Source organism: Furipterus horrens, unplaced genomic scaffold (genome assembly GCF_987537825.1).
Source record: "Furipterus horrens unplaced genomic scaffold, mFurHor1.1.pri manual_scaffold_3, whole genome shotgun sequence".
NCBI classification, from domain to species: domain Eukaryota; kingdom Metazoa; phylum Chordata; class Mammalia; order Chiroptera; family Furipteridae; genus Furipterus; species Furipterus horrens.
In genome coordinates this window covers 177,887,571-177,912,129 of record NW_028327173.1, presented here as the reverse complement: position 1 = coordinate 177,912,129, position 24,559 = coordinate 177,887,571, and the positions used below count along the sequence as shown (strand labels likewise).

At 42.4% G+C, this 24,559-nt stretch overlaps 1 pseudogene; it reads left to right on the top strand.

Annotated features, from left to right (window-relative positions):
- The first annotated feature begins 2,033 nt into the window (after nucleotides 1-2,033).
- On the top strand, nucleotides 2,034-4,183 carry LOC150016828 (heat shock protein HSP 90-beta pseudogene; annotated as a pseudogene).
- Nucleotides 4,184-24,559: the final 20,376 nt, after the last annotated feature.

Genomic DNA, 24,559 nt, shown 5'->3' with positions numbered 1-24,559 from the left:
ATGCTTCCTTTTTCTAGTTTGCTTATACAAAATAATTTTGGGTAAAAAAAGAAAAGTCCTCTTAAATCTTCCACTTAGTAAAGCAAAGATCTACTTTCCTTCCTCAAAAGGCAGCAGGAGCAGTAATACAAATGATAACCATTAATCATTTGTAGCATAAATTCTCACCCTAAGATCGCAGTCTCCAGACCTGGAGTTCAAGACTGATTTTGCTGAGAAGTGTCACCCTTTGTGGGAAGAGGATGGAAGAACTAAGGAGTAGAAGCAGAAGAGTGAACAGCAGGGGAAAGACCCTCTTCTTTTTCTTCTCAAAATTCTCAAAAAGGGTGAGGAGAGAGTGCAAGCAGGGCAGAAGGCAGAGGGAGAGCTCAGGTTGATTATTTTATTACCTTTAAGGTGGAGGGCATTTGTTCTGGTCTTAAAAGACTGAATCTGGTGTCAGGCCAGGAAACTGGGATTTTATTAGCCACTGTCCTGTGCCTATCAATATTTTCTTCCTAAAACACTATGAAATTAAGGAAAAGACCAATAGCCTTGGAAACTTTTGTGCCATGCAGCACAGCCATGGAGTTTGTGTAGTTTCATACTTTTTTTTTTTTTTTTTTAATGACCAGACAGACCAAATATATATTTAGGAAAGTGTAAGCACAGCCTCCTAAATACAGAGAGATGTTTGGACATCAGATGATTCAAGGCCTTTCTCTTCCAAAAAGGAATTTTAATACAAAACCTCTAGTGATCAGCTTACCTGATTTTGTTCTTTGTGTAAGAGATAAAAGAAAGGATAAGAAATCTGAAATGGTTCTGTAATTGAACTGATCAAATGCTAAAGGTCTGTGTCAAGGGGAATGAGGATGGCTAGAGATTGTACTTTTGGTAAACCAAGAGCTCTCTGATGTTATCGCTTTCTATTGATTCAGTATTTATTAAATGTCTTTCATATGTCTGGCAGTGTGGTAAGAGCTGGGCGGTCAAGGATAACAAGACACAGTCCATGATGAAAAAGAGTTCATGGAATAGTGGGGGAGGGATTAAATGGGCCATTTTATCACACGGTCATGATGGGATCCAGAAAAGGAACACTGAACCTTGCTGAGACTGAAGATGTTTCTCCAGAGCCGGTAACATCCAACCTGTGGCCAGAAGGATGAGTAGAGGTTATTCAGGTAAAGGGGAGAATGGGATAACTTTCAGCTAGGGGAACCATGTGCCACAGCCAACAGTGAGGGATCATGGAAAATTCAGTAGTTAAGTATGGATGGAGTGCTGGGTACCCTAGGGGAGTGAGGGTTGGGGATGGGGTTGGTGAAAGTATGCAGTGTGAAATATGAGGCTGATCCTGAAGGGTTTTCTAGGTCACGCCAAGGAATTAGGACTTTATTTTGGAAGGGTATTATGCTGAGAAGTGATATGATCGGGGCTGAGTTCGTGAGAAGACTGGATGGCCTGGTTAAAGTAGGGTCAGGCATATGCTGAGAGATGACCATCACCCGGACCAAGGCTGCAGCAGTCAGTATGGCGGGGGAGATGGGTTCCAGAGTGTTCAGCGCAGGGGAGCAACAGGACCTGGGGACCGCTTTGACATGGAGATAAGGGTAAAAACCATGGTTCAAGCTGACCAGAGTCATGGCACTTTTGAGGTCCTCCAGATATCATGGAGTCCAGTGTTTCATCTTGCAGGGGGACTGACCCTGTGTGATCCCAGCAAGTCTGACAAGAATGTGTAGGCAGGTTTAACTTTCTACAAAGTGCATGTAAGTATGTGGTCATTCTCTAACATTTAATAGTAGGTTGCAAAGACATAATTAAATTTACAAAAACTGAAACATCTGGGAAAACCCTCCACATACCTTCAGGTGATTATATTACATTGGTTGAGCACTAGGTATGAGTTACTATAGAGGATCTGATTGACTCTCTTGATTTATGAGGATTGATATGAGTCTCTTTAGTCTACTCTGCACATATTGTTTGCTGTGTGTGAGCCCAAAATGGTCCCTGCTCTCTAGTACTTGCATCTCTTCACCTTCAAGATGCCTGAAGAAGTGCACCACAGAGAGGGAGAGGTGGAGACTTTTGCCTTCCAGGCAGAAATTGCCCGACTCATGTCTCTCATCATCAATACCTTCTACTCTAACAAGGAAATTTTCCTTCGGGAGTTGATCAGTAATGCTTCTGATGCCTTGGACAAGATATGCTGTGAGAGCCTGACTGACTCTTCCAAGTTGGACAGTGTAAAGAGATGAAAATTGACACTGTCCCCAGTCCCTAGGATCACACCCTGATTCTGGTGGACACAGGCATTGGCATGACCAAAGCTGACCTCATAAATAACCTGGGAACCATTGCCAAGTCTGGGACAAAGGCATTTATGGAGGGTCTTCAGGCTGATGCAGACATCTCCATGATTGGACTGTTTGGTGCTGGCTTTTATTCTGCCTACCTGGTGACAGAGAAAGTGGTTGTGATTACAAAGCACAATAATGATGAGTAGTATGCATGGGAGTCTTCTGCTGGGGGTTCCTTCACTGTGCAAGCTGACCATGGTGAGCCCATTGGCTGGGGTGCCAAAGTGATCCTTCACCTTAAAGAAGACCAGACAGAGTACTTAGAGGAGCGGTGGCTCAAAGAAGCGGGGAAGAAGCACTCACAGTTCATAGGTTATCCCATCACTCTTTATTTGGAGGAGGAATGAGAGAAAAAAATCAGTGATGATGAAGCAGAGGAAGAGAAAGAGGAGAAATAAGAGAAAGAGAAAGATTATGAGGAGAAGCCCAAGATTGAAGACATGTGCTCAGATGAGGAGGATGATAGTGCTAAAGATAAGAAAAAGAAAACAAATAAGATTAAGGAGAAATATATTGATTATGAAGAACTGAACAAGACTATGTCCACTTGGACCAGAAACCCTGATGACATCACCCAGGAGGAGTATGGAGAGTTCTATAAGGGCCTTCCAATGACTGGGAAGACCACTTGGCAGTCAAGCACTTCTCTGTAGAAGGTCAGTTGGAATCCAGGGCATTGCTATCCATTCCCTGGCATGCTCCCTTTGACCTCTTTGAGAACAAGAAGAACAACATCAAACTCTGTGTCTGCAGTGTGTTCATCAGGGGTAGCTGTGATGAGTTGATACCGGAGTATCAACTTCATTGAGGTGGTTGACTCTGAGGACCCGCCCCTGCACATCTCCTGAGAAATGCTCCAGCAGAGCAAAATCTTGAAGATCATTCATAAACACATTGTTAAGAAGTGACTTGAGCACTTGTCTGAACTGGCAGAAAACGAGAACTATAAGAAATTCTATGAGGCATTATCTATAAACCTAAAGCTTGGAATCCATGAGGACTCAACTAATCGGCAAGGTCTTTATGAGTTTCTGCACTATCACACCTCCCAGTCTGGAGATGAAATGATTTGTCTTTTGGAATATGTCTCTTGCATCAAGGAGACCCAGAAATCCATGTTACATCACTGGTGAGAGCAAAGAGCAAGTTGCTAACTCCACTTTGCAAGTGTGGAAGCAAGGCTTTGAGGTAGTTTATGTGACTGAGCCTATGGATGAGTACTGTGTACAGCAGCTCAAGGAGTTTGATGAGAAAAGCTTGGTCTCGGTTACCAAGAAGGGCCTGGAGCTACCTGAGGATGAAGAGGAGAAGAAGAAAACGGAAAAGAGCAAGGCCAAGTTTGAGAACCTTTACAAACTCATGAAAGATATTGGATAATAAGGTTGAGAAGGTGGGAGTCTCAGATAGGCTCGAGTCTTTGCCCTGCTGTATTGTGACTAGCACCTACAGCTGGACAGCTGATACAGAGCATATCGTGAAAGCCCCGGTGCTTTGTGATAACTATGATGGGCTGACATAATGGCCAAAAAGCACCTGGAGATCAGCTGTGACCACCCCATTGTGGAGACTCTACAGCAGAAGGCAGAGGCAGAGGCAGACAAGAATGACAAGGCTGTCACAGACCTTGTGGTGTTGCTGTTTGAAACTGCACTTCTCTTCTGGCTTCTCCCTTGAGAATCCCCAGATCCCTTCCGACTGCATGTACTGCATCATCAAGCTAGGCCTAGGCATTGATGGAAGTGAAGTCACAGCGGAAGAACCCAGTGCTGCTGCTCCTGCTGAGAGCACCCCTTGAGGGTGATGAGGATGCCTCTCGCATGAAAGAAGTAGATTAGGAGTTTCTGCCTGCAGACCTTGTCTCTGTCTTCTGTCCAGTGTCTTCATGGCTCCCCCAGCAGCCCTGAGTGGCCCTAGCCCACCTGGTCTCCTCTGCTGTCTAGTGGTTTTTTTCTCTCCTGTCGTTGTCTAAGGCAGGTTACAAGGGCCTCAAGCCTTCCCTTCTCATATTTGATATCAGCTTTGGATGTTGTTATGTGTTGTGTTTATTTTGTTCTGAAATTAAAGTATGCAAAATGAAGATGTAGTTTTAAAAAAAGATTAATATGAGTTTCTTTTCAAAAAAAGTTTTTTTATTTTTCTATTAACAGTTGTCCCACTTTTTCCCCCATTGCTCCCCCCCCCAGCCCACCCCTTCTCCCACAGTCATATCCCTCCCCGTTGTCCATGTCCATGGGTCATTTATACTAGTTCCTTTACTAAACCCTTCCCCTACTTACCCCCTTCTCTCCCTCCCTCCCACCCCCTGATAACTGTTGCTCTGCTCCTTGTTTACATGCCTCTGGTTCAGTTTTGGTCATTTGTTTGTGTTGTTCATTAGTCTCCTGTATTAGGTGATATCATATCATATTTTTCTTTTGTTGCCGATCTTGTTTTTCTTGAAAACAAATCCAAGGAGCTTCTCTCAAGGCTGGCCCACATGAACTTGAGGTTGGGATTTCAGTGTGCAGCCTGGAGACTCATGAGCAACGCTGGTCCTATGTCCAAGTGTTGAGTGGTCTCTGTAGTTTTTTGACAGTTGTCATGGATGATCATAGACTAGTTTATCTTCCTTAGCATGTAAACTATAAAGCAAGTTTTGCACTGTTGCCATATCAACAGAAGGCTGGATCCTGGGGGGCTCAGGGCAGCAGTGTAGGCTGAGGAAATGCAGAGAAGCATAAGAAGAAAATAATTATGACTTCAGTTCTACCCCCAGAGATAATCATTATTAACATTTTGGTCTATATGTCTCTAATCATTTTTCTGCACATTTATGATTATATACACACACATTTAATTTTTATACAAAATCAGTTTTAAAATTTACAGGCTATCTTGTTACCTCCTTGGAGCTACAATTTTTCATGGTTCTAAAAACAAAGAAGAAAAAGTGCTTGTGAAAATTCTGAAGTTATATTTAAATGAAGAAGCTGTTTTATTCTTATAAAGATTTATTTGCTATTTGATTGTCTATGATGGCCCAACTACTCAAGATGCTTCCATCGACGTAAGTGAAAACATAGTTGGAAGAAGAAAACTCTTCATAAACACAATGCCTGTGGGCAAAAGTTGTATTCTTGTGCTCTCAGGGATTAGAGAACAACTTCTTCTCTGTCTTTGCCACCAAAGCAAAGATCACAAGCTTTTATAATGGGACAGTAAGACTGAATAACTGAGTATAAATAATATATAGTCTTGTGAGAAATATTGGGGAAAAATACACCTACAGGAGTGATCAATTCTTTTGAGTCTAATTAGTTTTTTCGTATGTGTCATTTATTATGATAGCACACATTTCTTTTCTATATTTGATTGCACTTGGCTAAAGTGATATAAGCAAATGTTTTGTGTAATGTCCATTGTTTTCTTCTCTCAGTCATTGTTAAAAAGAGAAATCCCAGCTTTTCACACTCTTCTTCCAGGTCGTCTCCACTGGACCATTTTTATCCAACCTCTCTCATTTCTGAAAGGTCTGAAAATGAAAGTGGGTACAGCTGATGGAATAGGATTTATCTCACTAAAAAATGTTTTGTTGGAATAAGTCTGAAATAAAAGAGAGATTAAATGCTATCTTGTATTCCAACCACTGCAGCAGCGATTGGTTCCTCACAGGCTTCCACCAGATTATACAGGTACAATCTATAGCACCTCATTTCTGGCATGAACTGCCTACCTGTACTTCCTGCCCTGGTGTGGACTGGGCACTTGTATATGTCCAGCCTGAAAGTGCAGGGGGGCCAGCCTGGTGGGTCTTAGCCAAAGGGGATGGAAGCTGATGGATAGATGTGCCTGTCATTTGTAGCTCATGTGGTGATTCTCATGCTCATTATTACATGAGGCACCTCAGAACCTTTCTTAGGATGGAGCACTGGCTGTCCATTGCAGTGCACCTTGAAAACTCCTCCTTGTCTTAGCTTTCCTCCTTTTTTATTTTATGTCCCCTGCCTGCAAGACTTTGTTTCAGGCTCTGCTTTCAGGGAACCCAGGCTGTAAGAGCTGGGACTGGAATTTTGGGGTGGGATCACTGGGCAGAGGTAATAAGGGCCCTATTATTGGTGGTAGGTGGAATGGTGATACCTGGACAGCAATATCTCAGTTACTTTCATCTGGGGGGATTGGGAAGAGGCACAGGCAGAAGGCAAAGTGCTAGGCAGCTCTGGTCCTTGAACAATATGGGCACCGTGGTAATTTTAAGGATTGAGTTGGATGGTGTTTTAAGGCTGTTTTGGAAGGTGTGAAAAAAAAATGAAGAAAATGACAGGCTCAGGTCAGTCAATTATCAATACAAGGAATATGAAAGCCAGAGATGTCTCTATGGTGGTGTTTCAGGAGGCTCCCATCTGCATATTGTGCTGAAATTATGATACACAAAGTCACCTTACAAGCAGGAAACCTAGACCAGCCAAGATGCTGGCCAAGGGTGAGCCAAGTCTAAATGGGTGATGGTAGAGGAAAATGAAGAACATCATTATGGTCTTGAGATCAGCTGCAATACCAGCAACTGTTTTTTGCAGAGATTATGGCTGGCTGCCAGCTTGAAGTGGACTATGCTAAGATAAATTTAAAGATGGGGGGGGCACAGCAAGTGCAAGAAATGGATTGCACTGGTCACCTCTTTTACAATACCACTCATGCCACTTTGGTGGTCACCAGGGCTGTGCAGATTCAATCAGCTTTGCACAGGTGTAGCCTGACAGAGACGAACCCTGTGCTGTTGCCCTCTCATTTACCTGAGGCTGGAGAGTGCTGAGGTCACACCATGGGCACCAGATCAGTGCTCCGGCACACACAACTCCCAAGTATGAGTGAGTTGACATCTGTGGGGCCACCTGTGACCAGTGGGATGAAGATTGATGAATAAATGCTTTCCTCATTCCTCTCTCAGGCAGACAGTTTCAGAAATCTGATGGGAGTGGGAGCTAGTCACCGGTAACAGTGGCCAACTTGATAATTCACCCTTGATAATCCTTTCCCTCCCTCATCCTATACTCCTGTTCCCTGAGATCACATTTTCAAACAAACTGTTGCCTTTGTCTCAGGTTCTGTTCTGGGGAGAGTCCAGATTGAGGCATTGAGAAAGAGAATATAAATTGGGGGTACAAAGCAAGGGCAGTAACTGATTTGGTATTAAAATGCATGAATATGATTTTCAGAATATAAAAGCCCAGTTTAAAACTATGATATCTCTAATAATGAATATGACACATTTAGGCCACACGCTTCCTTGTTAGAAACTCTTCAACCAGAGGATATAGCAATTTTAGAGCTGAAAGAGTCCTTGGGTCTATTGGCCTCTCTCTTCTCCATCATTGGTGGCCTTACTTGGTGCTTTACCCAATGTAGACAGCAACTTAAAATGTGGGTTTCTGGAGTCAGATTGCCAAGGTTCCTTATCCTAGCTTTGCCATTTTTATGTGTGCTAATTTGACTAAGAAATTTAGTTTCTGCCTCAGCCAGGATGCTGGCAGGAAAGAGGCGGTACACTCACAGAATTTAGCTGAAGAGAGCTTAACAAAGGGATTCTTTTCAGAGGTGTAGGAAGGTTATGTTAAACAACGAGGAGTGATGAAGCCCCCAGGAACTAACAGGGGAAGCCATTGTCACCTGAATGGAAAAGAAGAGGCAACAGAGTTACCTGACTCTCTTATCCTGGTTTCCTGTTTCCAGTTAGTTCCTCCAGTTGGCCCAAATGAACTGAAACCCCTGTTGATTCAGTCACAGAGACCAGTCTCCCAGGGACACAAAGCAGTACAGAGAAGGGAATAGAATGGATATGAAGGGTCAGACTCAGTATTACCAGTCCAACTTTAATAATCCTTAATATTCTCATCTGTAAAATGGAAATATTAATAGTAATGGCACTTACCTCATAGGGTTGGAAATATTAAGTGAAATGGTGCATGTGAAACTCAGAGCACAGTGCACATGCTCTGTTGATAGCTATTACTGTCATGTTATAAGTAATCTCTGGGTAGCAGGAAAGGACACTTCTTCTGTGGACTTCAACCCTGATTCCAGAGGGCTCCACCCTCTAGGTCAGGAAGGCTTCTTGTTGCAGAATAACCCAGGTAGGCTTGTGTCTGGTGGCAGATGTAGACACCTAGTTATGACTGGTGAGAAACACACTGAGTCAGGGAAGGGGCAGCAGCTCTCCCTTCTTCTTCACTCCCCCTTTTAGCCTTGTTGATATTCACTACATCAAACCAGATAAAGTCTTAATAAGCTTTCTAATGGAGGTGACCAGTTTTACTTACTGACTCAAATTCTATGGGGCGAGCAGTCCCAGGGCTGGGGATAGATAACCTCTTTCCTTCCTGGAGAGATGAATATTGGTGGATTTATGGAGAGCCTGGGACAGGCCAAAACGCACAGATTCAGGCAGCTGTGGCTTTGAGCTGTGCAGCACAGTTTTTCTCATATTCCCTTTGTGTTGATAAGCGAACGTTCCCCCCACCTCCAAGGCCCCAGAACCTGGCCTAGCCAATCATAATACCTTATTCTTGGACCTGAATCCAGTGGCCTGGAGATGACCATTTCTTCTTTAAAGAAAGGAGAGGAACACAAACAATCTCTCAGTCCCTTCCAGCTCTAGAGTGTGGAAGTTAAAATGAACAACTAAGGGAGAAACTCTTAGTTTAAACACCCCAGTGATCAACCACAGGTTGTTTATTTCACTAGAGACAAAGTAAGCAAAGTGGGGCTAAGCAACTGGTAGTAGTGTAGGAGTTGAAGCAGCTGGAGTGGGGAGGGCATGCCGTCCTAGGAAGAGAGTAACTAAGATCAAGTAAGGAATTGCTTAGCACAGTCCCTTGTACATAGTAAGCACTTAAACAGAGGCGGGTTTAATGGCGGGTGCACTGGGCATGTGCCCTGGGCCCTGACTTCTGAAGGGCTCCGCAAATTAGTTTGTGGATATGTACATGTTTCATTTACGGTTTTAAAAATAGTTTTCTGTGCGTATAATTAAAATTTTTTATTTTCCCTGTCTCTCTTTTTTTTAAGGGGCCCAATATTTTCTTCTGCGCCCAGGGCCTCAACTGACCTTAATCCACCTTTGCACTTAAATATGTTAGCTCTTATTTATCATCTCTATATTTATAGAACCTAAAATGCACAGGCATCTGTGGAAGCATGTGGAGCTTTTCCCAGCCCACAAAGCCCCATGTGGGTTCTCCTGGAAAAGGTCACAGAGGTGTTTGCTGCTCATCCTCACCCCCAAATAGAGTCAAGGCCAGAATTCAGATAGTGACTACAGTTTGAGTCAAGATGTAGGAAGAATAAAAAAATACACTTGTTAAGGTCTGTAGGATTCAGCCAGATGTTTTGCCTGATTAAACATGTCTCCCGATGTAAGCCAAAGTAGTGGCTCTGCCTGGGTTCCTGAAGGGAATAGATCAGAGAGCTCTCAGTCCTTCCCTTGTAGAGTGATGGCCTTGAGAAGGACACGAGAAGCCAGTTTGGCTCTGATGGGCAGAAGTGGGGTGAGGTCTGCGTCTGTCAGATACCGGGGAAGCTCTGGCTGTGTTACTACCACAGTCAGGAGGGCCTCCTCAAGACCCAGCCCTACCTGTTGGCTCTCACATGGATGGGGACGATGCTCCCACAACTGAGCCATGGCATGGGAGGGGCCATGAGCCTCTACTGTAAGGCCGATCCCTGTTGCATAAATTAGATTCTTCTCTTTTCAAAGTTCCCCACCTTAAAGAATGCGTCATTCAGTTGAAACTTTCTTAATGTGATAGCTGCTGTAAAAGGGAAAGAGGAACTAGAGAAAACCCTCTTCACCATGCCACCACTCCTGTAATCTGAATGTTTCATTCTTTCTTGTTCCTTTCTGTTCTTTAGGCATAATGACTATGTGGTTTTTATATAGCTGAAACCATCACAGAAATTCCTTGTTGAATTTTTACTTCATTAAGCATCAGAAACAATACTTGTAGGCTTTTTATTCTTCATATTAAGAAAAATGTATACTCCACTGCTAGATCCCACTGTTATACTCACTCATTTCAATTAAGAGGTAATTTGAAAAGAAATCTGTATATTTGTAGGTGCTTCTCAGATTGGCATTTCTATCATATTAGAAATTACTATTCTTTTTTCACGTATAGAACTGGATTTTACTCTCTTGCCCTCAGTCTTCTTACTCTTTGCCCTTTCCAGAAATTGGCACCCAGAAGCTTTCAATCTAAATATAAGCTCCTGCTGTCTTATAAAACATCACTCTCCTGCAAATTCATGCTACCACAGTGTCCTCCAGCCTGCCTCTCCTGCCAAGAAGGGACAAGTCTCAGATGCATCTGGATTTGGAAATCAGGGCCATCCTGCAGCGGGGTCAGTGGCTCTAGCAGTAGCGATTGTGCCCACTGGCGTGCCTGGGGGATGTTGGGCTTCTGGAGAAAGGAGAGGGGGTCCTAGGGTAACAGGCCCTCAGATACAGGTAGACTCTTGGACAAAGGCAGGGAGGCGAAGGCCTTCCATTGCCCTGGAGGAGACAGAGTTCCAGACAGATAGGGAACTCACCTGTAAACTGGTTGAACTGGGTTAATCTTCTGGACTCAGAATAAAATGCAAAAAAAAAAAAAAAGAAAAGAAAAGAAATGGATGAAGCATGTACCCCAAGGTGGTGTCCCATGATTTGCTCCTGCTATCCCATGACAGCTGGCTCCTGCACAGAGGTGGTTATATACCTCATAGCTCAGAGTGGCTGTTTTTTGAGAGAGTGAGCATATGCCTGGTTTGGCTGAGATAGTCCCAGTTTATGCTTGTCCTGACATACTAATTAATCATGTTCCCTCACTTCCAAGACTGTAAATGACATGGTATAAATGAAATGATATGATATGGTCACCCTTGTTTTTGAGAACCTCAATGTGATTCTAGGATGTAAGATTGACTGACAGAATTGTCACATTTAGTGGGAAAAACCTGGGGTAGAAATACCTGAGAGTCTGAAGCTCAGATGTAGTGGAAAAGAGGTGGTAGCCATGATAATACCAACATAGGCAGAGTAGTGTCCCTCCCCACCCTCCCCGGGGAGCCAGGCCTGAACAGGAGAGGCATCTGTTGTCTCGGTGCAGACCACAGTATTTCAGGAAACTGATTTGTTGGACAGGGCCAGCAGCAGCTGTGATGATGGTTGTACTAACCTATTTCCCATAGATGGGGAGAGAGTGAAGGAGCTGGTTTGAGTTAGGGCTCTAAACAGACATGATAGAGCAAGGACCACACCCATCTGGGGTGGTACCCAATGCTTTGACTCTTTCAGTAGCCAGTGTGTCCTCCGGAAACAAGGGTGTCATTCACCTAAGAAAGCAGGCTGCACCTGAGCCCCACTACAAACCATTGTTTCTCATGATACAGCTAGCCCCACCGGCCTTTTGCTTCTGTTCATATCCTTCCCCTTGGCTTTCATTGGGTTTTCTGAATCAGAGACAACATGGAACAATCTTTGCCCAAAACAAGAACACTGGTTCATCAGGGAAGCTGGGAAGCTGAGCAACCGTGGGCACAGCTGGTGCCCAGAAGCCCTTTCAGCAGTGTCGGGCTGTTTTTGCTGAAAGTAAACTTTTCACGATCCAGCACCTAGATCTTTTCAGCCACACAAAATGAGTGGAGCAACATTTAGCTGCTGTTGACTAGAGTGGGGCTCTGGAAGCCATTGTGTCAGGCACAGCAAGTTTCTACAGCCCTGCTTCCGACTACTCAGCATTCCCAAAGCACATTCTATTTCCCCCACCGCACTTTAAAAATATCTCCCCAAGAAGTAGCAAGTGCCTTTTTTGACCATGTACGCTGACATGGTTTTTGATTTGGGAAAGAGGGTGAGGAGCCGTGTGGAGGTATCACTCTCTGGGATGTCAGAGTCTCCTTGGAAGAACCTTAATTAAGGACTCAGAATGATTGACAGGTAGTGGAAGCTCCTGAAAGAGCACTTGACATGCAGCAGAAGTCAATGTCTGAGTTTGCAAAAAAAAAAAAAAAAAAAAAAAAAGGAGAGAGGCAATTGGAGACCTGGAAAAACCTTTGCAGATAATACTATAATTTTTGTTCCTTAGTTATACATTTATGAGAAGACTCTGAAATGCCTGCCAAATGAACCCAGCATTGACATGCTTTGATTCTCTTAAGTGGGGTATAGTATAACCTGGTAGCAAGTTTATTATATGAAATTTATTTTCTATACTGTTCATCTTCCTGACGTATCATCTTTGAATGTATTCTTTTGGGGTTAGAAATCTATGAACTGGGAACTCTGATTTACTTCCGAAGGTAATAAAAGTTTAATGAGAAGGCACCCCCACAAAAAAAAAATGAAGTGAGGGAGAAAAAATATTAACACATGCAACTTTCCTCCTGTGCTTTGTATTTGTATATGCTATATCCAGTCACACCATTTGGGGGTAAGAATGAGAACACATTCATTTTAATATTCAAATTATATAACTATGAAACTCGATCTACCAGCACAAGAACAGGTTTCTGCCCAGACTCATCACTAATGATCTCAGACTAGTTGATCAGTCGCCCTGAGCCTCAGTTACCTCATCTCTAAAATGGGGATAATACCAATAGCATCTACTTCTTAAGATTGTTCTGATTAGATTAAAAAAATACATGTGAAAAACTTAGCACACTCACTGTAGCATGAGAAGAGATAATAAATGTGATTATTTCTTTTCAGCACAATGGGCTGGTTCTGGTTACATGTGCTCAGAGGACAGAAAACGAGAAATCTCAGGTCTTTAAGGAGAAGGGATCTTTTAACTATTGTTGCTTTGCTGCCACAAGATGTCACTGGAGGTCCCCCAAATTAGTGCCATTCTCACTGGATTGAGGGGACAGAAGGGAGCTCAGAGGATGGGCAACAACATTCCAAGTGTAGAGAATAGACACATCCAGCTATGATTGCTCCATAACACTCTAAACCTGGGTTCCAAGGGCTACAGTCTTTCTTGCACCACCCAAAAGAACTTTGTGTTGATGGAGGTATTCTCTGTCTGTGTGGTTCAATATGGCTGCCACTAATCACATGTTACCAGTGAGCATTGATTACTGTTTTCTTTTTTCACCAGCTTTATTGAGATATAACATTATGTTTATATGTACCAATGTGATGTTTCGATATGCCTATATATTGCTAATGATTACTGCCATAAATTGTCCTGGCTGGTTTGGCTCAGTGGATTGAGCGTCGGCCTGCGAGCTAAGTGTCGCTGGTTCGATCTTCCAGTCAGGGCACATCAGAGAAGGAAAACTCTGACTCCAAAAAACCTCCGCTGCCTTGCGGCATACCTCTTCAGGGGAAAGGCTAAGGGAGTAAACCCCGACAGAAAGTCCGGAGCCGGAGTCCCTAAGGCGATTTGACGTTGTAGTCAACACCGGCAACTCCTGCGGTGCACCTGAAGCCAAGCTGTATTGACTCCGTCTTTCCCTTGGATCCCTCAGCTGCGAAGAGAGGGGGGGTCTGCTGCATGGGCAACAGCAGACCCTCCATATCACCCTGCCCAGGCTCTGTAGCTTCAGCTCCACTGAAGAGGACACTCCAGCGTCATCGTAAGATGTCGATTCAACACGGGAGGAGACAGATACTGTGTCACTCCCGAGTCGGACTGCACAGCCATTCTCGGCGGTGCAGATAGACTCTTAAGAAGCTACACCATCGTCTCTCGAGACGGACGGCTGCCGATGATGATGATGACTGCCATAAAGCTTCCTAACATAGCCATCATCTCATATCACTCCATTTTGTCATTTTGATGAAGTCACTTCTGTAATTACTTCCTATTGAGAACTTGACATTTGGCTATGGAAGTAAGATCAACATTTTATTTCCTTTTAATTAATTTAAATTTAAGTGGCCACATGTGGCCAGTGGCTGCCATTTTGGACAGTGCAGCTTTGGGAATAGAGCTTTCTCATCCTAAAACACACATATGTGTATACATACACATCTAGCCATTTGGCTGAGGCATATGAGGAAAGATAAGAGGGGGTTTCAAATTCAGTCACATGCTGTCCTTGAAATTAGTCCTCAATCAATTCCAAGGAGTCAGCTTGGGTTATTTGTGCCACTCCTCGCTGGGGCTGGAATTTAGGCTTCATAATACCTAACAGAGGAACAAGAAGGCTGGAACAGTTTAACAGCCCTGAGATACTGCAAACTCAGCCTGCTTCAGTAGGACACCACCAGAACATTTGTTGCCCAGCCTCTCCAAGACACCCTGTCCAGGCACAAGACAAGAAGACAGGAAGCCCTTCTCACTTTCATCCCTCTTGTTTTCTGCCTCAGGATGCCTGGCAGTCGATTCCTAAGGACTATGGTCCCACTGACTTAAGCGACAATAAGTTATATAAACCCATATAAGGTGGGTGTATTTTTCTATGTCTAGGTGTTCAGTCTTGGTCATATTCACAGTACTAAAATATGATCCCATTAAACCTCATGAAAACACTGTGAAGTAGATATGTGTCTTAGCTGGGACTCTTGCAAAAGCAGAATTGGATACAGAGTTCTATGTGTGGGTCATTTATTTGGTAATGGAATTGGAGGAAGCAGGTGTAAGTAACAGAGGGAGTAAAGACGGAAGAAAATAATAAACTGTAGAGTGTTGATAAATGTTTATCAACCAACCCTCTAGAAAACAAAACAATAACTGTTGCTCCATAGTCATAATTGGCATTGATATTATCAATATGATGGACAAATATGATGTGTGCAGAATATCAAGAGAATCGAAATCTCTGCATACTATACTGCAAAGAGAGCTCTTAGACAAAGAAGAGTGAATACCTACTGCTCCCCTTTCCATGTTAAAAAGTGAACCTTTTTTGACCCTTCAGACTGATAAAGATTGAGAAGAATGTACTTGCCAGACCATTGGCCATATACTAAGTGTCAGAGGCTGTGTTGATTTGTTCTAGTGAAAATAATGTATTTGACACAGCTGATGAAACTTGGGTAATCACTTCATTAAGTTTTTGGTAGTTCATTGTCCTCTGCCATGACCAATCTGGTTTTTCCCTGGGGACGGCCAGGTGACTCAATGGCGATTGCCACTCATACATGATTTACGTGCTCTAAGTTCTGCAGTTCCACCTGGGATGTGACATTGCTCCTGGTTTATTATCTTGGCTAGATGAAGGAAGAGTTTCAGGGGTCCCCATATAATTCTTACTATTATTCTGGTTCTTATTCCACAGGTTAGGGAATCAATGTGACAGTTCCACCAGCTATTCAGAATATCTATTCCAATTATACATTATAAACAGAATGCCATTTACCATTTGGTACACCTCCCCAGCCTGCTGCTCTTGTCTACAGGAATATGATTGTATTTCAGGTGCACAGACCTAGATATTCCCCAGTATAGTTACCCTAGAAGATAGACAGATATAACTTTAGGGGAAATATTTACTATACTTACAGTGTTGCTGTAGATTCCTTCTTCTAGCAGACCCATCCTCCCCTTAAATCAATGGGTTCTGGGTTTCTGTACTGACTTAGATGTGGAAACAGTTGAAGGACCATGGTTTTCCACTAGTGCAGCTTATTCAGGTCTCTACTTTCCAGCTTTTTCATTTTATTGGTTATAAAAATTAAGTAATATCTGGTCTGCTCTCTGTCTATCACCCATCCTTGCAACACTATGATTCCTACAGATACCTGGTGTTCAAGGCATCCTGGTTCTACTCTGAGTCTTGCTGACCAATAGGTAACTATATCCACCTTGCCTCTAACAATTAAGCACTGCCATTTTCCACTCCAGAATCCTCTTATTTCCACTTATTCTATGGAGCCAGCTCAATGGCAGATCCTCTCATTTCCAATACTGACCTTCAGAGGATGGCTAACCTAAGCTTTTAAAATACTTCAGAGTTCCTCTCAGCAATACATTCTTCATTGTCTTACTGAAGGAAGTGTTTCTGGGCCCTTCTGGCTTGTAGTCAGTAGGTGGGTTTTCAGGTATCACTCAACATATTCTTTCCACCATTCCTACCTTACTGAGCCTTTTGATCCTGCCAATACTCTACCAAGGCAGTTACAGCATCTCTGCCTCATTCACCCGAGGTCATCATTCTGTCCAGGCTTTAAGGAACCATCCTAGAACCAGCTCTAGGTGTCCTGCCAGATCAGTGTACCCTGAGTTACACAAAAGTGTTGTACGAGTTATTCATACCAGTGGTCTTTCTATATAAGAATGAAGATTTGAGACTTCCAGCCAAGAAGGAGGCCTTGAAAGACACGCTGGGTCTCCCTCAACAACTAAGAAGGATACATTTACCTCAAAACTAGAGACAACCAAAATTTCCAGAAAATCAAGCTGTATGGAATTTCAACAAAGATATAAAGAAGAAATACTCATCCAGATAGGTAGGAGGAGCAGAGCCTGGACAGAGAGGATGCGGTGCGATGGCAGCAGCGGCAGCGGCAGGCCAGTGGAAAGCACAGTCTCATGTTTTAAAAAGTGGGGAGGGACACCTGGGGAGCGTTCCCAGCTCCTGAGAAGACCACACAGCTCACAGTTTCAGCGTCAGAGAAAATCAAGGCTCATTGCTTCTGACTGTGCAAACCAATGGGGGTTGGGGCGGAGGAAGAAACTGCTGGTCTCTCAGCAGAGTCCACTTGTTAAAAGGGCCCCCACAGTCTTAGAATGTCCAAAGACCCACCGACTCTGGCAATGATGGCCAGGATAACAGCTAGAGAGACGCCAGTTCCATACAAAAGTGGGAGAAGTGCCTGGAAAAGGGGCAAGTGCTGAGCAAGTGGCATTGTTTCCTCTCTGACTCCTCCCCCACATACAGCATTACAATGTGGTGAAATGGTTCACCTTGTACTGATCAATACCTAAGGCTTCGTCCCTTACAACGTAACAGGAGCGACAGCTCTACCTAAGACACAGAGGCAAACAAACATAGGAACCTGTCAAGATGAGGAGACAGAAAAGTATGGCCCAAAAGAGGGAATGGATCAAGGTTCCAGTGGGAGAACTAAGTGATGAGGAGATAGCCAACCTAATAGACGCAGAGTTCAAAACACTGGTGATAAAGATGCTCACAGGAATTGACAGATATACTTGAGTACGGCAAACACATAAGGGAAGAAGTGAAGGCTGTGCTAAATGAAATGAAGAAAAACCCACACAAAACCAATGGTGAAGGGAAGAAAATCGGGCTCAAATCAATGATTTGGAATATAAGGAAGAAAAATACACTCGACTAATACAGAACGAGGAAGCAAGAGTTTAAAAAAATGAGGAGAGGCTTAGGAACCTCTGGGACGACTTTAAATGTGCCAACATCCGAATCACAGGGGTGCCAGAAGGAGAAGAGGAAGAGCAAGACATTGAAAGCTTATGTGAAAAAATAATGAAGGAGAACTTCCCAAATTTGGTGAAGGAAATAGACATACAAGTTCAGGAAGCACAGAAAGTCCCAAAACAAACTAGACCCATAAAGGACTACACTAAGACACATCATAATTAAGATGCTAAAGGTTCCAGATAAAGAGAGAATCTTAAAAGCTGAAAGAGAAAAGCAGAGTTACTATAAAGGGCTTTCTATAAGAATCTCAGCTGATTTCTCAAAAGGAACTTTGCAGACAAGAAGGGACTGGTAAGAAGTATTCAAAGTGATGAAAAGCAAGCACCTACAACTGAGATTATTCTATCCAGCAAAGCTATCATTTAGAATGAAAGGGCAGATGAGGTGCTTCCCAGACAAGGTAAAGCTAAAAGAGTTCATCATCACCAAGCCATTATTATATGAAATGTTAAAGGAACTTATTTAAGAAAAAGAAGATCAAAACTATAAACACTAAAATGACAACAAACTCACAACTATCAACAACTGAATCTAAAAAATAAAAATAAAATCCAACTAAGCAAACCAGAATAGGAACAGAATCATAGGTATGGGGATCATTTGGAGGGTTATTAGCTGGGTAGGGGAAGGGGGAGAAGTGAGGAAATGGTGCAGGGATTAAGAAGCATAATTGGTTGGTACAAAATAGACAGGGGGAACTTAAGAATAATTTAGGAAAGGGTGAAGCCGGAGAACCTGTATGCATGACCCATGGACATGAACTAAGGGGGGTGGAATTGCTGGGGGTGGGGTGGGTACTGGGTGGAGTAGAACAAGGGGGAAAAATTGGGACTACTGTAACAACATAATCAATAAAATACACTTAAAAAAAAAGAGTGAAGATTGATGTCATGGCACCTGGGAGTTAGGGGGGCCTTGAAAACAAATGATGGAACCCAGAAAGTTCACTTTCCAACGAGCAGGAACAGCCTCCAGCTTACTAAAGGAGATAAGGTTTGACAGGCTAGACTGAGCAGTTGATGGCTATGGAGATGAAGCCACTTGTTCCTGCTACATGGCTGATAGCAAGACTCCTGGGACTCTGGAAATTGCAAGCAAAGTAGTCAGTGTCACAAAATGGTCACCTTGATCACAAATTCCTTATGTAATGTGATCACTCCTGTGATTCATGTACAGACAGGCACATGAGGGCTTTAAAATGATATTATTGTTTTATTTCATAACATATTGAAATGAAACTTATTTACTTTGAAAATCTTGAATAGATTATTACTGGTAATTTACATATAAATAGAGTTGAGTGGTTGTAAACCCTATTTCTTTCTTTGCTTTCCATTATAGTTGTGGAAAATCATGCCCTGAGGAGTTAAATTTTGATGTCTAGCTAATGTTAGAAAGTGTTTTTGTGTGGTCCATCAAACATGATGATGATGATGATATTGATGACTTCTAATAAGGCCTTACTATATGCCAGGCACTGTTCTAAGTGCTTTATATACATCAAGTCTTCATAAATCTTATCCTCTCTTTACAGATCATCTTTTTTCATCACTTTTTGAAATTATCACCCACCACTGAAATGAGCAGAATTGATGGACACAAGCTTTCCCATCTGAGCCACCTAGAGAAATTCCATCTTAGCCCATCCCAAAGCTTTGCCTTCTGAGCCCCCTAAGCCATTTGATTAGACATTAGTTTCCATTGCTCATATATAGCAAACAGTAAGTATTTAAGCAGTGTGGACACTTGCCTAGCATCTTGGCTATGGGAGATTAAAGAGGGCCACAAATTAATCAGCGCTCCTCCTATTGAGAGGAGCGCTCCCTTGAATCTGAGCTGGTTTCAGTGACTTGTTTCACTCAACAATGTGATGCAAGTGTTATTCTGAAACATCTGAAGCTAGGTCAACAGAAGCCTTGAAGATTCCCCTTGGGTTCCTGGAGAACCCTGAGCTGCCATGTAAGAAATTTGACTATTCTGGGCAACCATTCTGGAAAGCCCAGGGGTAGGTGCTCAGCAGTCAGTCCCAGCTGAGCTTACTCAGCCTTCCAGCCAACCCCACCAAGGCACCAGGCCTGCAAGTGAAGTTGTCTTGGGCCCTGTGTGAGCCACCAAGTGACCTCCAGTAAAACCATATGGAGAGGAAGAGTCACCCAATGAACGCTTCCTGCATTTATGGCCTACAAAAACCTTTAAATTTAACAAAATGGTTGTTTTAAACCACTAAGTTTTAGGATAGTTGTCACACAGCATTAGGCAATCAGCACTCGCCAATTTTAAAGAGTGACAGTGGTAATTGCAGGGGCAGTGAGGGGAGAGGTGTGGTGGGCCAGCGTGGCTTTGGGGGAGTATATATGCACATATGTTGGAGATTTACTATCACCTTTGTAACTCTATTTGCCACTGCGCTTTTGGCAAATCACCAAGAGAATGCTGACAACTTTCAGTTCCAAGCATGAGTCCTACATAACTGTTTTGAACTTCCTTTCCTGGACCCAGACATGCCTCAATCTCCTTTTCTGCTTTGGATGATGTGAAGTGGGATCCTGTTATGTGCAAGCAAAAGAGCCCGAATGAAGACTCTGTAAGGTCCTTCGAAGTCCCCCTATCCTATGACTCAGAGGGCTGTGATTAAATCACAATGTTGACGCCCTAGGAAACAGCATGTGCTCTCTGCACCTGACCGGAAACCTCTAGCAGGGAAAAAGAACCACGGGATGTCTACCCCTTTATCTTTAATCTTTCCCTAGAAAATTACTATTATAACTTGGAGAAGACGCTAAGGTGTGTAGACCCAGTTGAAGTGGTGATAAGTGGTTGAAATCCATAATTACTCCTGGAGACGATGAAACCTAGTGATTACAAGTAGCCTCCTGGGTTCTGAGGCTGCCTGAGAATTACGTCTTTCATATTCTACAAGGCAGTGCTTACATAAAGACTAATTATTTCCATATAATTACCCACAGAAAATTTCCTGGCATGCAGCTAAAAAAAGAAAATGTCACCACCACACAACAGGTAATGTGAGAAGAGTAGGACAGATGCTGTGGGAGCAAAAAGGCACCTACACTGTCCCCAGCTCAGAGCCAGACGTGGGAGCTGGACAATCTGAGGACAATGCACGGTCTACGTAGGGCTTAGAGAACAGGTTTCTTAACTTCTTTGTGTCTCATTTTCCTGATCTGCAGGATACAGATAATAGTGTGACAATAGTACCCACCTCATGGGATGGTTGTGAGGATTACATGGACTAGTATGTACAAAGCATTAAGATCAGTGTCTGGTACCTAGCAAAGGAACTGAAGTTGGTCATCACCACCATCACTGCAGTCCATGTCCTTGTCAAAGACTAAGTGATCTAATTTTGTCTACCATGGTGGGCAGGGTACAATTAGTCCACATGAGCAGAGCACCCAGGTGTATGAGGATGGAAGGGATGATAAGTGCTGTGAAAATGGCATTCTGCAAACACCTTGCTCTGACTCGCCTGCTTGGGGCCGAGGGGGTGGATTGGCTGCTCTGGGGAAAGAGAGGGAAATGAGACTACTAGGCTGTGGGTTCTGGCTCTGCTATGAATCACCCAAGTGTTACTCTTAAACTTCTGCTCCTTTTTAATAAAATGAGATGTTAAGGCTCTATTCTACATCAGGATAATGCATTGAAGTGGTCCTTTCTTTCTTCTTAGCATTTAAAGCTACTTCCTATTTAATTACAACATATTCTTGTAGTTTGTCTCTAAAATTTAGCTTAAATCCATTCTCTTATTTTCACCTATGCTGCCACATTCTTTGTCCCTAGACTCAAGGAAACTACCTGTGCTTACAAGCCTTTAAGTTTATTCAGGTCAGATATTGAGGACAGGGCGTGTTCTGAACTCAATAAGATGACCCTGAGAGGCTCCACACCTATATACTTCCCCAATTACTCTTTGTGGTCAGTGTATGGGCTTTTACTGAACTGTCTGCATGGCCAACTACCCTTATATGATATCTGGGGAAGGAAGACACCCTTAGAGGTGATTCACTTGCATACAGCTGGCTTTTCCTGCTGAATGTCTAGAAAGCTAACAAAAACTTAGGCTATTTTAACTGCAAATCTAACATTGCTTGAGGCCAAATATCACCACCTCCCCAACACATTTCTGAGATCTTTATGTTAATGAGTGGAGGAATGTTGATTAATTTAACACAAATGTGGTTTACAGAACATATTTTCAGAAATCTAGTATCTACTTCTCATTCCTGTCTGTGCCATTTTTTAATGTACTGAAATGTTTTTTTCTCTGGAACGATGGGCACCAGTCTGTGGTTATTGGGGTGGGATCAGTCTGATGACCACCCCGAGTTCTTGTCTTAAATAGAGCTGTCAAAGTCTTAACATAATTTATAGATTGTCACTAACCTTGCCACTTGGGGAACAGATAATGCTGTTTTCTCTTGATTTTCTAAGAGCTCAGGCAGACCAATTGCTGTCACTCACCAACTCCTCAGCAGAGATGAGAAGGGTTTCAAACTCACACTGTGGATTTGGTTTCTATTTTGCTTAATGCCTAAAATTTCTTTCAAATCAAGATTGTTTCAAAAATTCCCTTTCTTTATGCCTCTTGTAATTTTTGCTCATGGGCAATGAATAATGCCTAAATAGAGTATTCTGAAAAGACCCAAGCTGCGCTGAATTTTAAAAATTAAGATATAATTCACACACCATTAAATTCACCGTTTTAAATGGAATTTTAACGACAATTCACTGGTTTTTAGTGGGAATTCATAAGGTTGTGCAACCATCATCACTATCCAATTTCATTTTTATTACCTCCAAAAGCAAACTCAGAGCCATCAGCAGTTATTCTTCACTCCCTCCACCCCCACCCCCGGACCCTGTCAGCACTAATCTATTTCTGTCTCTTTGAAACTCTGGGTTAATTCTATATCTATAATTTTGAATGAAAAAAAAAGGAGCCAATAAATCAGCTTTGGGTCTAGCTCTTGTGTATAGTAACATTTTAGGTAGAGAAATAAGGTGATTAGCAAGTGCTGAAAGTAAAAATAAAATTTGATCATCAAGCACTTCACAGTGAAATTCAATGGAGTGGTGTATTTACAACAAAGAGAGGAAGAAGCCACTTTTTACACTATAATTCTTGGTGTTGTTTTTCAGTTAATGCAGTAATGTACTAAAAGTTCATCAGTTTGGATCCATTGAATTCAGTATCCTTTATAATTTAACAGGATTGAGTTGAATTAAAAATTACATATGTGGAAGAAAAGTTTTGCCAAGCAAGGTTATAGTTTAAATAAGATTGCAGGAGTACAGTTTTTCTTATTAAAGAGAGGAAAAGATGTTGGTATTTTTAGAAAAATACTATATATATTCTAGTAATAACTATGCTCATTCCAAATGCCCTATCTGTTAGTTCTAGAAATCCCTAGTCTGGCAAGGTCTGGCTTGACAACACTTGCTAATTTTGTTTTATTATAATTGCAAGGTGAGATAACTCATTAATTTGGCAATGCATTAACCTGAGCGTGGACCATCAATCAACACAAAGGAGATAAGAGCAGAGGCAGGCAAAGTCATCTCTAACAAGATGGAATGGTTCCCAGATCAACAAAACCTGACTGGAAATTGATTTAAGCTATTAACATATCTGCAGGGAAAACTGTCCTTCAGAAAGGATGGTTGGCCTTGGGAACAAGGAAGAGGAACATTCGCAGAGGCCAGTGTTGGCAGTGACATTCAAGCTCCATTTAAAGCAGTGATTTTCAGCCTTTCTCATCTCATGGCACACTTGAACTAATTACTAAAATTTTTTGGCACATCAAAAATTATATTTTTTTGCCGATTTGACAAAAAAAATAGGTATAATTTTGATTCATTCACTCCAGATAGCTATTATTGAGTTGCCTGCTGTCATTTTTTTATTTGACCATCTAAGGAAAAAGAGGCCAGTGCCCCTAACTAAATAGTCAGGTATTATATGTTTTAAAAATTCTTGCAGCACACCAGTGTGCTGGGGCATACTGGTTGAAAATCGCTGATGTGGAGGTTGCCCAGGTCCAAGGACAACCTGTCTTGTCTTGGAGGAGAAGTTTGCAGCAGGGCCTGAAGCTATCCAACATCTGAGTAACAGAGCCAACTCCCAGGGTCTGATTCCATGCTCACCAAGCAGCCTTCTTCTAATTATAATTTGGGTTTCTTTACAGAGTGTTGGCCAGAGCACGCCAGTATCTTGGCAGATATATTTCTTAATATAAGTAATTGGTTTATAAACTGTTTCATTTTATAAATATGCTCTAATTTATGCCTCTCTATTGGGGTCACCCATCATTACAAGGCCCCTTGAGCTCTAGATGGTGACTGTCACATGGACTTTATAAACGGACAGGGCAGAGAGCAGGGCTTCTGGAACCTGCCCACCATCCCGTCACTGATGGGGACCCCATGGCTTCATGTTAGACTAGAACTTCTTAAAAGTGATTAAGCTGCATTTTAAAAAGTAAGAGTATTTACTCGCCAATATCATTTTTATCTAGAAGAATGGGCACCCATCCCTCCAAGATAAGCAAGTGCGCTTGCTCCCATTTTGCAGGTAGAGAAATAAAAATTTCCCAAGGCTAATTAATTAAATTTTATATTAGTTTATAAGTTCTTGAAGTCAGGGCTTATCTATTTCATTTTTTTTTTTTTTCTGAAGTAACTCAGAAAGATTCTTGGTTAAGCTCTTGTTAAGTGTAAATAATTGAGAATGTGAATCCAGGATATTATTTTGGGTCTAATTCAAATGGGCTAATACTAATTTTTCCTATTTGAAGTCCGATTTCTTTTAAACTTGATTTAATTTTGACCTT